Below are 13,346 nucleotides of genomic sequence, written 5' to 3'. Positions count from 1 at the left end.
TTTAGAATTGTACTTTTAGTCTCTATGTCATTTAGTTCTGCTCTGATTTTAGTTATTTCCTTCCTTCTACTTGCTTTGGGCTGTTTTTGTTGTTGTTCCTCGAGTTCTTGCAGGCATAGAGTAAGGTAATTTTTTTGAAATGTTTCTGCTTTTTTTAGGTAGGCCTGTATTGCTATAAACTTCCCTCTCAGGACTGCCTTGGCTGTATCCCATAGGTTTTGGGTTGTTGTGAGATCATTTTCATTTGTTTCCAGAAACTTTTTGATTTCTTCCCTAATTTCATTCTTGACCCGTTCTTTGTTTAATAGCATACCGTTCAGTCTCCATGATTTTGGGTGTTTTGGGTTTTTTCCTTTGGGGTTGGTTTCCAGTTTCAGTCCCTTATGGTCAGAGAAAATGCTTGGTATGATTTCAATATTCTTGAATTTGTTGAGGCTTGTTTTGTGCCCTATCATGTGGTCTATCTTTGAGAATGTTCCATGTGCATTTGAAAAGACTGTGTATTTAGCTTCTTTGGGGTGAAGAGCTCTGTATCTATCAGTTAGGTCCATTTCATCAAGGGTGTTGTTTAATGCCGCAATGTCTTTGTTGATATTTTGTTTGGAAGATCTGTCCATTTTTGATAGTGGGGTGTTAAAATCCCCCACTATAATTGTGTTGCTGTCTATATCTTTCTTGAATTCCTCTAAGATTTTCCTTATATATTTTGGTGGTCCTATGTTGGGTGCATATATATTTATGATGTTAATGTCTTCTTGGTGGATTCTTCCCTTGAGTATTATGAAGTGACCTTCTGGGTCACTCTTTATGGCTCTTTTTTTGAAGTCTATTTTGTGTGATATGAGAATTGCTACCCCAGCTTTTTTTTCTTGTCCATTTGCTTGGAAACTTTGTTTCCATCCTTTCACTTTTAGTCTGTGATGGTCTTTTGTCCTGAGGTGGGTCTCTTGTAGACAGCATATGTGTGGGTCATTCTTTCTTATCCATGACGCTATTCTGTGTCTTTTGATTGGAGCATTTAATCCATTTACATTTAAGGTTATTATTGATAGGTACTTATTCATTGCCATTTTTGTACCTGTGTTCCTCTCTGTCTGTCTCTTTTCCTTCCTTTCCTTAAAGCAGACCTTTTAGTATTTCTTGTAGAGCTGGCTTGGTGGCAGCAAATTCTTTTAGACTTCTTTTGTCTTGGAAGCTCTTTATTTGGCCATCTATCTTGATTGAGAGCCTTGCTGGGTAAAGTGTTACATCCCGTCCTTGCCAACAAGAAGGGTCAGAGACTGCTGGGTATTCAGAGGTGTTTTATTGGCCAGAGTTTCAAAGTTTTACCTGCTCAGGGGCAAACTCTTGGGGTGCCTCCAGAGACACACGAGTGCCAAAATGGCTGCAAATGAGAGTCGCGCCTGGTGCTTACAGCCTGGGGTTTTTATTGGGGTGAGCAAGCAAGCAAGCAAATACAGAAGCAGAGGTAGCTGTTAGCAATTGGCTATTTTGAGAGGACACACACACATCTCTGCTTATTACAATGGATACTTTTCTTCCAAGACAAGGCCATGTCTTGAGATAAAGTTTTCCCCTAACGGGTGTCTGTGAGATTACTTCAAGGCCTTGACTAAACTCCCTGGAACATCTGCCCACAGCCAGGTGTGGTTTTCTGCCTAAGTCTAAAAATAAACATCTAGTTTAAGCAAACATCTCGGCTCTTCTCCTCACCCCCTAACATAAAGTAGCCTTGGTGGTAGGCCTCTGTTTCTCATTACTTGGAATATTTCTTGCCAATCTCTTCTTGCTTGGAGTGTTTCCATTGAGAAGTCAGTGGCTAACCTTATTGGGATGCCCTTGTATGTTATTTCTTTTTTCTCCCTTGCTGCCTTTAAGATTCTCTCTTTGTCTTGGAATTTTGCCATTTTAATGATGATGTGTCTTGAAGTGGGCCTCTTTGGGTTCCTCTTGAATGGGACTCTGTGTGATTCCTGGATTTGTGTGACTTTTTCTTTTTGTCAAATTAGGGAAATTTTCTCTCATTACTCTTTCAAATATGTTTTCTATCCCTTGTTCTTCTTCTTCTCCTTCTGGTATTCCTATTATTCAGATATCATTACGTTTCATATTGTCTTGCATTTCTCTTAATCTCTCTTCATTCTTTCTGAGCCTCTTTTCCCTTTCCTGTTCTTTCTGTGAGATGCTTTCTACTTTGTCCTCCAATTCACTAATCTGATCTTCTGTTTCATCCACCCTATTTTTAATGCTTTCCACTGTGTTTTTTAATTCAGAAATTGTATTATTCATTTCCTCTTGGCCCTTGCTAATAATTTCCATTTCCTTTTTCATGTTGATATAGTTCACAGTGAGATCATTGTAGCTTCCCTGTAGTTTCTGGTAGCTGATTGTGAGCTCTTTGAACTTCCTGATAACCAGTGCTTTGAATTCAGTATCTGATAGTTGACTTGCCTCTATTTCATCTAACATTCTTTCTGAGGATTCCTCCTTTCCTTTCATTTGGGGATTGTTTCTTTGTGTTCCCATTGTTTGTGAGACTCTTGTTAGCCTCAGCTTCTTAGATTAATCTGTTTTGACACCCTGGGTTTATGGTATGAACTTTTGTGGTGGAATGCCTGTGAATTTCAGTGATGCAGCCTCTTTTGGTTATCCTGTTGTTCTCTGCTTCCACCTACTCAAATATGCAGCAACTTGTGGCTTCTCTCCTACAACAATGTGCAATTTGTCTCTGTGACTCTACTATTGGGAGGCCTCTTCTATGGGTCCAGCTCTGGTCTTTTCATATTTTCAAGTTGATTGTGACTCTTGTGGGTAAAAGAAAGAAATGATAAAGAAAGAAATAAAAGGAAGAAAGAAAAAATGGTAGGGGAATGGAAGAAAGAGCAATAAATTTAGAAAGAAAAGAAAAAGAAATAAAACAGAAAATCCGGGAAAAGAGGACAAAAGTATGGAAAGATGAAACAGTAATAAAGTTGAAAAGAAATAACAGATTACTTTAAAAAAGCAAAAAGATAAAGAAAAGGAATGGAGAAAGAAGAAAGGTAAAAAAAAAAGAAAGAATAAAAATAAAATACAGTAAAAAAACAAAAAACAAAAAACACACAAACAAAAATAATCTCTCAAAAACAACCTCAGAAAAGGAAATGTCACTTGTTGGCTTCAAACTAGCCGAACCGGTTTTTCTGGTTGCAGTTGGCTGAGGGTCGATTGTTGTGATTTTTTCAGTCAGCCCCTCTCAGGATCCAGACACTTGGCGCCTCTCCCCCAGCTCCCTACAATGGGGAACTAGGACTTTCTCGCAGGGCTCCCCTCCCAGGGGTTACTGCCATAGTCTGGTTTGCTGTGTTTGTAGGCACCTGCACCAGCCTAGTTGCCTGGTTCCCTCGGGATTGAGCACAGGCCTGCCCCCGTTCAGTTGGGAAGCCCCAGACCCTCTGCCCAATCCTGGGTTTGCTGCGAAGCTGGGTGTGAAGCAGACCAGGCTGCCGTGTCTACTGGATTCAGAGCCCCAGGCTGCACCTCTGAGTTCTCCTGGGCTGGCAACCACAGAGTCTTTGGTTGGGGCCCTTTGTCCTCTGCACCCTCTCTGTAAACTCTATCAAACAAGTCTCTCCTGGCCCCCCACCTTGCTTGGCCAGAAAGGGAGGGGGGTTGAGGGTCTCAGCTCTTTTCCCAGGACCCCTCAGCGCCCTGGGCTTCCAGATAGTCTGAGGGGGGTAGACTGGAAGCCGGGAGCCGATCTGAGGACTGGGCGCCGACCTAGAAACTCTGTGTGCACGTCATGGCACGCTGCGTGGTGTGTATCCCTTCTGCTCCTGTGTTTGTCTGGGTCCTCTGGCCAACCTCTGGCAAAAAAAAAAAAAAAAAAAAACCCTAGGGATGTAGCAGCATCACGCCGGGTGCTGGACCCAGAACTGTGTGCAGGCTGAAATCTCCTCTGCTCCCCTCTGGTTGGGTCTCTTGGCCGGGTCCGGGCCCAAAAATCCTAGGGAGGGAGCTTTCTGGGCGCTGAACGTTGGCCTAGGCACCTTCAGGCACTTGCCCAGACACACTGTGTGTGGAGGGACTAGTTCCCCAACTTGCGCGCAGGCTGAAGTTTCTTCCACACCTCTTTGCCTGGGCCACTGGGCCTGCCCGGCAGAAAAATCCCAGGGAGGGAGCCGTCTGGGCACTGAAGGCTGTCCCAGGAGCCGTTGGGCTCTCGCCACTGGGCGCTGGTTCCCCTACCCTGCACCAGGCTGTTTCTCCCTGCTCCGTCCCAGAGACTACTGTACCGCTGCTGTCTCCCTACCGTCTGGTTCCTCCGTGACCGATGAGGTTTCTGGTCTCTTATTTTCATATATGCTTGGCAACTGCTGGCTTGCTGGCCTCACCTCCTCCGATCGGATAGATTTCTGTCTCTTTTGTACTAGGAACTGGTATCTGCTCCGTCCTAGTCCACCGCCATCTTGAAAACCACAAGTGGTTTTAAATATTACAAATATGTTCTTTTTAGAAGCTCAAAACTCTTACCCAGTTTAGAAGGCTGATCAAAATAAAATAAAATAAAATAAAATAAATAGCAAAGGTTTCTGCTCCAATTAGGTATGTCTCAGTTTGCATAATATCCAATCTGTTAGCACCCATATTCTCATCAGGATCTGTACTTACCTTTTAGGATGGCAGTATTTGCTTTGAGGTTTATAGACCATATCATAGTTCAAAGGATTCCATTATACCCAAGGAAAGAGAATTTATGGATGCTAGTAGGTGATGCTATATTTGATTCCTGGCATCAGTGTTTGGTACTATTCTTCACAAGAACCTGTGCGTAACTGGGTAACTGGGATTTGATATCAGTACAGATAATATATTTATGGTAAAATCTTGGTCTCTAATTACATTGTTTTTACAGCAGCCACTTCAGATAACATTCATAGGCTGACCCTAATAAAAGGGTACCCTAGGGAAATCATTCCATTGCAGAGAATGTGAAAACAACCAGGGTTTGAACAAGGTGTAAATATTCATTTTGCACTTTGAGAAATTGAACCACAAGGTTCAAGATAAGTTTTTCAGGTATTAGTAGGTCCACACTAAATTTACTTCCTCAAGCAAGCAAACCAACAGACAACTATACAAGTAAAACATTTGTAGGCCTTCCTTAGAATGGGAAAAATATGATTAAACTGATATGTGCAATTTCTAAGGAAACTAACAGGAAAGCAAGTATAAACTTGTTAAAATATATATAACAGTGTGAAATAAGAGTGTATAATAAATTTAGCAGGTGGAATGGACTTTGTTCTTCTGTGTACATATCACTTAAAAATAATATTCCATTTAGAAAGTACATATGCAAGCCCCACATTTTATAATCACCCTGACTCTCAAAGTTCACACATAGTGCTTTTACATCAGGTGACATCTTTCTTCAACCTTATGTCTTCCATTTCTTTTTTAAGTTTTTTATTTTTCAATCAGATTGCAATTGGAGCAGCATCTTTGGGAAGATCAGTTTAGAACAGTCCTCACCTTTAGTTTTTTTGTTTTCAAAAGGAAAAGACTGCATTAGAACCCAGGCTCTTAATCTGGGTTTCATGAATGGGATTCATGGGGGTCTCTAAGCCCCAGGAAACTGTATACAAAATTTGGCACATGCGTATAAGTACTTATGTACAGCATCTGACGAAAGAGCCTATAGTTTTTATCAGACTCTCAGATGTTCATGTAACCCCAGAAAATTAAGAATTTTAAGTAAGATTCTTTCCGAGTTCCTTTGTAACCCTGAAATTCAGAGATTTACTAAGCAGATTTATTACTGCTCTTTCTTAGTTGAGGGGAGGGTGATAGGAAATTCAACAGGTAGCCTGGTGAAAGCTGCATAATATTTGCCATAGTCGAGTGTAATTGAAAATCTAACTATGTAATGATATAACTTAATATATAATTTTTAAATTGGAGACAGAGAAGTAATAAGGATTAATAAATTCAAAGCCTCAATAATTTTGTCACATTAGTAATAATAAAAGATTTCTTCAGACCCACTTATTTCCAGTATTGCTTTTTACTGTGCTAACTGCCTACTTCTCATTCTTTCCACATATCCATGATATCCCATAGACTTTCAGAATAAGTTACCCACATACAGCATAAACATGTGAAGGAGACAAGATGAGAATGACGCTGACTATGATTGCAAGTAGGTCAAATCTATTAATATGTGATATGTATGTCTCTGCATAGCTGAAGCTGCAAATCCTTTTGTATAACATTTCTCTTTGATTGAAAATTTTCACTCCAAATACTTCAAAACCATAATTTCAATTTTTATCATCCCTGAAAATATTGTTTTAAAAGAAGCACAACATTATCATGCTGAAATGGATGTCATTGTATTATATCACTTTGCATGGTGTGAAACTTTCTCTCTAGAGTTAATTTCACTGCTCCATATCAGAAATGTGCCTGTAAACTTGGTGAGGGGTAGTTAGAGGACAGAACTAATGAGGATAAATTCACGGGTTCAGTCTCCATAAGTGTCTTAACTTAGTTATGTTCCCTGGGTATAGACTGTACCCCAACTCTGACTAAAAGACTCTTGGGGTCAATGGAGTCCAGGAAAGAGAAGATATGACTTAGTGTACGAGTAAACCCATTCTCCATGACGGAAGAGATAGCTCAAAGAACACACATCTCAGAATCTTCCAATATTAGTGTTGGAAAGAACCTCAGAGCTCTTCTTTCTTTCACTCTTATCTGATGTACAATAATTTTGTCAGGGTTATTCAGTCTACTCTTGAATACCTCCAGTGACAAGGAAGTTGTTTCTTTACGGGTGCCATCCACTGAATTTTGGAACAGTTCTGATTATTTTTGTTGGAATTATTACTGTCTGCCATTCTGTAAACTGGTTCTAGACCTTCTCCATGGGATCAACAGAATAACAGTCCTTTACAAGGCAATCCTTTACAAGTTGGAAAACAGCAAAAGCATTAAGTAAGGGCTTCTGTCTTTACCTCTACAATGCCATACTTATTGGTTTATGTCAGCAGAGAGAGCCCTTACTTAGAGAAGTAAGCATTTAAGCAGAGATCTTTTTAAATTATTTTATTGTTGTTCAATTACAGTTGTCTGCTTTTTCTCTCCACCACTTCCCCCACCCCCGCACCTCAACCAAACCCACTTCCCTCCCTTGCTTCCATCTTCCCCCTTGGTTTTGTCCATGTGTCCTTTATGGTAGTTCCTGAAAACCCTTCCTCCCACTTTCCCTCCCCTCTGGCTATTGTTACATTGTTCTTAATTTCAACGTCTGGTTATATTTTGTTTGCTTTTTTCTTTTGTTGATTATGCAGAGATTTTGATACCTTCATGTAAAGCACTAAGGTAAAGCACTTGGAAAAGGAAACCTTAATTCCCTTCTAGATCTTGAGAACTATTTTACTTATAACACACAGCTGGGTGATATAAAAAAGGACTACTAAGGAGCTATCTGTCAACCCTCAGCCTGCAAAGAACATGGCAATGGGCACTGCCTCCAGGCTGGAGATTTGGGACATTAATGGGTTTTTCACACCAGTCTGTCATTGCTTCTCCAGAGGGCCTACTAGGGAGATCTTTGAATGAGATGATTGACTTTTAGTCCCCACAGAAAACATGTACTTACTTGTCCATTCAAAAAGTATTTACTGGAGACCTTTTATGCCCCAGATGTTAAAGATACAATGATGAGCAACACGAACAAGGCCAACTGGGGAATATGGACATTAAACAAATAATCACACAAGTAATATATAATACCAAGTCATGATTACTGATCAAAAAGAAAATTGCAGATTATTTTCAGAGCATGTAACAGGTCTGATTTGGTTGAGGGTTTCAAGGAAGGCTTGCCTGACATTTGAGCTAACATATAATGGGTGAATAGGAATTAACAGTAAAGTGTGTATAGGTGGGGGAAGCATTCTAGCCAGAGGCAATAGAATGTGGAAAGACCCAGTAGGAGAGAGATGTAGGAAGAAGAATAGAATATTCAAGGAACTAAAAGAGGGCCACTAAAGGTGAAATTTAGATATAAGGATTGTTGCATACAAGATGGAGCTGGAGAGGTTATAGGAGCAAGTCCATGAAAGATCCAGCAGTCTATGCATAAGACACATACAAATTTACCTTGTGCTCTTCCCCTCTCCTTTTTAGCAAATGTCATGATCACCACCCCTGTACACTTCTTGTATTATTATTTTCTCCAGTGATAAAGACTAAAAAACTCCAAGAAAACAAAGTCAGGTCCTCTTTCTTCTCAGTGAGGTGGTGGAGCAGCCTCTCCAGCAGATGCAGACATGCAGATCCTTGTGAAGACCCTGACTGGCAAGACCATCAACCCTTGAAGTTGAGCCCAGTGACACCAATGAGGCAGTTAAAGCTAAAGGCGAGGAGTGCTTGCTGCCTGACCAGCAGGATCTTATATTTGTGGGCAAATAGCTGGAAGATGTCTGTAGTCTCTTAGACTATTACATTCAGAAGAGTCTACCCTGCACTTGGTACTTTGCCTATGGGCTGGCATCACTGAGCCCTCCCCTAGCCAGCTTGCCCAGAAGTACCACTATGACAAGATGATCTGCCCCAAGTGTTATGCTTGGGGGAGCATAACACTTGGCAGTTGACTGCACTGTCAACTGCCACAAGGAGTGTGGCCACACCAATAACCTGCACCCCAAGAAGGTTAAATAAGTCCCCTTTGTCACCTCCTTGGGCCTACAGAGTGACTTTTTGACTAATTCCTGTGACCCTGGGGCCTCAATAAAGTTTCCCTTCATTGACTGGAACAGTAAAAAAAAAAAAGAAAAGAAAACACAATCAGTTTGGAGGGTCTATGGGAGGAGGTAGAGATACGGAAATCTCATCAGTAATTCCAAGAGTATATGAAAACTCTACAGGAAGAACTCTATGCTTATAATAAGCCTCTATGGTCCTAACTTCCCCTTCCCTTGGTTAAATACCTCTCCATCTTGGCATGCAAGGCAAAGTGTGCATGTGATTACCACACCTGCTCATGGTAGGTTGCAACCCTATCACCTGCCCCCCAAATAAATCAATTTTTAAATTTAATTATTGTTCAAGTACAGTTTTCTGTCCCAAATAAATCCTTTTTGGTGACAAAGCACCTAGTCAATATTAATTTTCAGTGGACACTAAGAACATTCTCCATTCTCATCACCCATCAACTATTCAAAGTCTTATTTTCTTATTCTCTGAACTTTGGCATCTAGGAAGTGGGGTGGTGGGAAAAGGCTTTAATGAATATTAAGTACCTGCTGTTCACCAAACAGTGATTTTTCACCACTCATCATAACACTGTGAAGTTGTGCCCCTTCCACCATTTTACAGAGGGTGAAATTGGCACACAGAAATCTTGAATAATTGGTCCATTGTCTTATAGTTAAAGTAATAGGCCTAACACAAATTCAGGTTTGACTGACTCCAAAGATTCTGCTCTGTCTGCTAAATCAAGCTGCTTCTATTTTCTTTTGTGGTTCATTAGCCTTCCAGTAGAAGTGTCCTGGCTACACTAATCTTGACATTAAGGTAATCATTTGAAACATACCAGTTGCTGGTATCAATGATATAACATTTGGTAAGGGTCAAAGTTCTTGGGTGCAAAAACCCCATTCATGATTCATAATGCCCTTTTATTCATAAGGAACCAGATACAATCATTCCAGAAGTTTTTACATAGAACATCTTTGCTATCATCCCCTTGCAAGTGAGTGCTTAATGCAAGTGTTTGTCAGGGTTTTCTAATAAATTTGTTGTAACCTCTATGAAGCTAATTACTTCAAGACCCAGACTTGTCAACAAGATAACATTCAAAGAAACATTCTGAACCCCCTTCCCCAAAATGTTAGAACAATTGTAATTAGCACTATAGATGTGGTCTCAGAATTCACCAAAGGGGATTCAAATTACCATGTTTGTCAAACTTTCAAAAAGATCTTTCTTTTTAAAAATATTTTGTTTATTTTTAGAGAGGGGGGATGGGAAGAAGAAAGAGTGAAACATCGATGTGTGGTCGCCTCTCATATGTTCCTTAATGGGGACCTGGCCTGCAACCCAGGCATGTGCCCCCACTGGGAATCGAACCAATGACCTTTGCTTCACAGGCCCGTGCTCAATCCACTGAGCTACACCAGCCAGGGCAATAATATCTTTCTTAAACCTGTTTCTCACATCATTCTCTTGCTAGGTTACATAGTATAGATGCTCCAAACATCTCATGTGTATCTTTCTCTGTCTCCCCATATCTTCCTTAAACCTAGCATGTGCTGCTGACTCATCTTTCTTTCTCTTCTCTCTCATTTTATGGATTTATTTATCTCTTTCTTGCTAGTAACTTTCTACTCTGCCCATTATTAATGTTTCAAGTGGTCTCAGTGGTCAGGATGACAGAAAAAAGATCTTTATAAATTAAACGGTGCAAGGGCTTCCTTGAATACCTAAACTTTATTTTTACTTCACATTAATTTTTGTTATGTGTCCACTTCAAGATTCCTCCACTTTAATGAAATAACAGTGTTTAAAAGTGAGAAGTACTTTGCTTTCCATTTTCTTATCTCAGCAGACTCTGCTAATGCTCATGAATATCCCTGACTTACTCTGCACTTCCCAGCCTCCCTTTGTAGCTGGGTTGGTTATGAGACTGGTTCTAGCATATGGAATTTGAATGGAAGTGACATGCATCACTTTTGTACCTAGACAGGGAAATATACAGTTTGCCTTTTCTGAACTCTTCCACCTGTTTGGTATCTGGTTAACAACAGGTTGACTTGAAAGCCAATAGGTGGAAGCACTCTGAGTCTTTGAGTCACTGCTTAGAAGACAGTTACCAATAATCCACATTCTTCAATCCTATCAGTGAGAAATAAAGTGCAGTTGCATTGTTTGTTTCAGTAGCTGGTGCTAATTAATCTATTTTAATATTTTAATTAAAGCTCATTAGTAAGTTCACAAGTAATGAAGTCCACTTTATCAACATTTTCATCTATAGTTAGTACTCTTTATGCCCCATTAAAGAAATTTTTGTCTAACCCAAGGTCATGAAGGTATTTTCTGATACTTTATTAGGTAAATTTCATTGTTTTACCTTTTTACATTTAGTTCTATTATCTATCTCAAGTTATTTTTTGTGTACAATTTGAGGATCATGGTTAATTTTCCATATGGGCATGCAATTGACCCAATACCATATGTGGGAAAGACCATCCTTCTCCCACTGCAATTCAGTGACTCCTTCCTTGAATATCAGATATAGTAAACAATTTCTAAAAGTACTCCCAAGGATCCTCACATTCTAGTTTGCATTTACATCCTCATGTAATCTCCTCTACTTAAATGTTGGCTGGGTGTAAGAATGCACTTCTAATGAACAAAATATGGCAAAAATGACAGGTTAGTTCTGTGATTAGGTTAAAAAGACCCTAGATTCCATTTAGTCTCACTTGGCCTCACTCTTTAGTAAAGAACTTTACATTACCCCATTTTAATCTGGTATATGCTCTAGTGAGGTTGGAGAGAAGGGATATTCAGAGGACTGCAAATGGTATAGTGTGCATTGATATTGCTCAGAATAATATGGTGCTGGGAAGGTACCCCTCTAACAATTGAATTATTATAGGGAGCCTCTGCTGGTTACCTGCAGGAGATAATAACACACAAGAGGCCTCAGGTGCAAGAGACAAGCAAACTGAATCCCTTGGCGTTGCACTATGTTGGCAAGGGTACCTTTTATGTCAAAAAGGAAAAACCTTCTACCACATCTGGGTTATATAACAGGTAACCAAATTTATTTTGATTTTGTTATCTGGATTTAACTTTCTATCAATAATAATACTATACATAAAATAGAAGTCTTTTTTCTCTCTTTTTATAAGGCCCCGATTAAGAAAAATCTGAGGTGTACAATTTCATTCTTCAGCAGCATTAGTTTTCTGTAATATAGACAGAAATCAAATAAACATACCTTTGCCCCTATTTTTTCCATCCATCCTTCTTCCATATAGACACAAAACCCATGTATGAGAACCTAAGATTTCAAAGGCCGGAGAACATAATTCTTTTCTTCCAGATAAGTAAGCTATTCCCCTGTTGCTTCAAAATGTTTCTTGTTCAGCCCAGGCTGGTGTGGCTCAGTGGATTGAGCACCGGCCTGTGAACCAAAGGATCGCTGCTTCAATTCTCAGTCAGGGCACATGCCTGGGTTGTGGGTCAGGTCCCCAGTAGGGGGTGCTTAAGAGGAAACCACACATTGATGTTTCTCTTTCTCTCTTTCCTTCCCTTCCCCTCTCTCTAAAAATAAATAAATAAAATCTTTTAAAAATATATTTTTATTTTTTTTCAGACAAGAATTTATTTATTTATTTTCTATATGATCAAATGTTTGTTTTTTTAAATTTTTTTTATTGATTATGCTGTTACAGTTGTTCTATTCCCCCCTTCATTCTCCTCCACTCTGCACCCCCACCCCCACCATTTCCCCCTTTAGTTTATGACCATGTGTCTCAAGTTCTTTAGATTCTATATTTCCCATGCTATTCTTGCCCCCCATCTATTTTCTATCTACTGTCTATGCTACTTATTTTCTGAACCTTCTCCCCCCTTCTCCTCCTCCCACTCCCCTGTTGCTAACCCTCCTTGAGATCTTCATTTCTATGTTTCCACTCCTGATCTAGCTGTCCTTTTAGTTTGCTTTTGTTTTAGGTGTGGTTGTTAATAACTGTGAGTTTGTTGTCCTTTCACTGTTCATGTTTCTTTAACTTCTTTTTCTTAGATAAGTCCCTTTAACATTTCATATAATAAGGGCTTGGTGATGATGAACTCCTTGAATTTGATCTTATCTGAGAAGCACTTTATCTGTCCTTCCATTCTAAATGAAAGTTTTGCTGGATAGAGCAATCTTGGTTGTAGGTCTTTGGATTTTATGACTTGGAATACCTCTTTCCAGCCCCTTCTTGCCTGTAAGGTCTCTTTTGAGAAATCTGCTGACAGTCTGATGGGAACTCCTTTGTAGGTGACTGTCCCCTTAGCTCTTGCTGCTTCTATGATTCTCTCCTCCATTTTAATCTTGGCTAATGTAATGATTATGTACCTTGGTGTGTTTCTTCTTGGGTCCAACTTCTTTGGGACTCTCTGAGCTTCCTGGATTTCTTGGAAGTCTATTTCCTTTGCCAGATTGGGGAAATTCTCCTTTATTATTTGTTCAAATAAGTTTTCCACTGGTAGCTGTGCCTTTCCCCCTTTTGGTACCCCTATAATTTGGATGTTGAAGCGTTTAAAGATGTCCTGGAGGTTCCTAAGACTCTCCTCATTTCTTT

At 39.8% G+C, this 13,346-nt stretch overlaps 1 pseudogene; it reads left to right on the top strand.

Moving 5' to 3' along the window:
• Positions 1-8,318: 8,318 nt before the first annotated feature.
• LOC119060119 (ubiquitin-60S ribosomal protein L40-like) lies at positions 8,319-8,709 on the top strand (annotated as a pseudogene).
• The last annotated feature ends 4,637 nt before the right edge of the window (positions 8,710-13,346 follow it).

The sequence above is a fragment of the Artibeus jamaicensis genome, unplaced genomic scaffold, assembly GCF_021234435.1.
Source record: "Artibeus jamaicensis isolate MK-2021 breed Jamaican fruit bat unplaced genomic scaffold, CSHL_Jam_final contig_240, whole genome shotgun sequence".
Lineage (NCBI taxonomy): Eukaryota > Metazoa > Chordata > Mammalia > Chiroptera > Phyllostomidae > Artibeus > Artibeus jamaicensis.
Note: the sequence above shows the minus strand (reverse complement) of the source record. Positions and strands in the feature narration are given on the sequence as shown.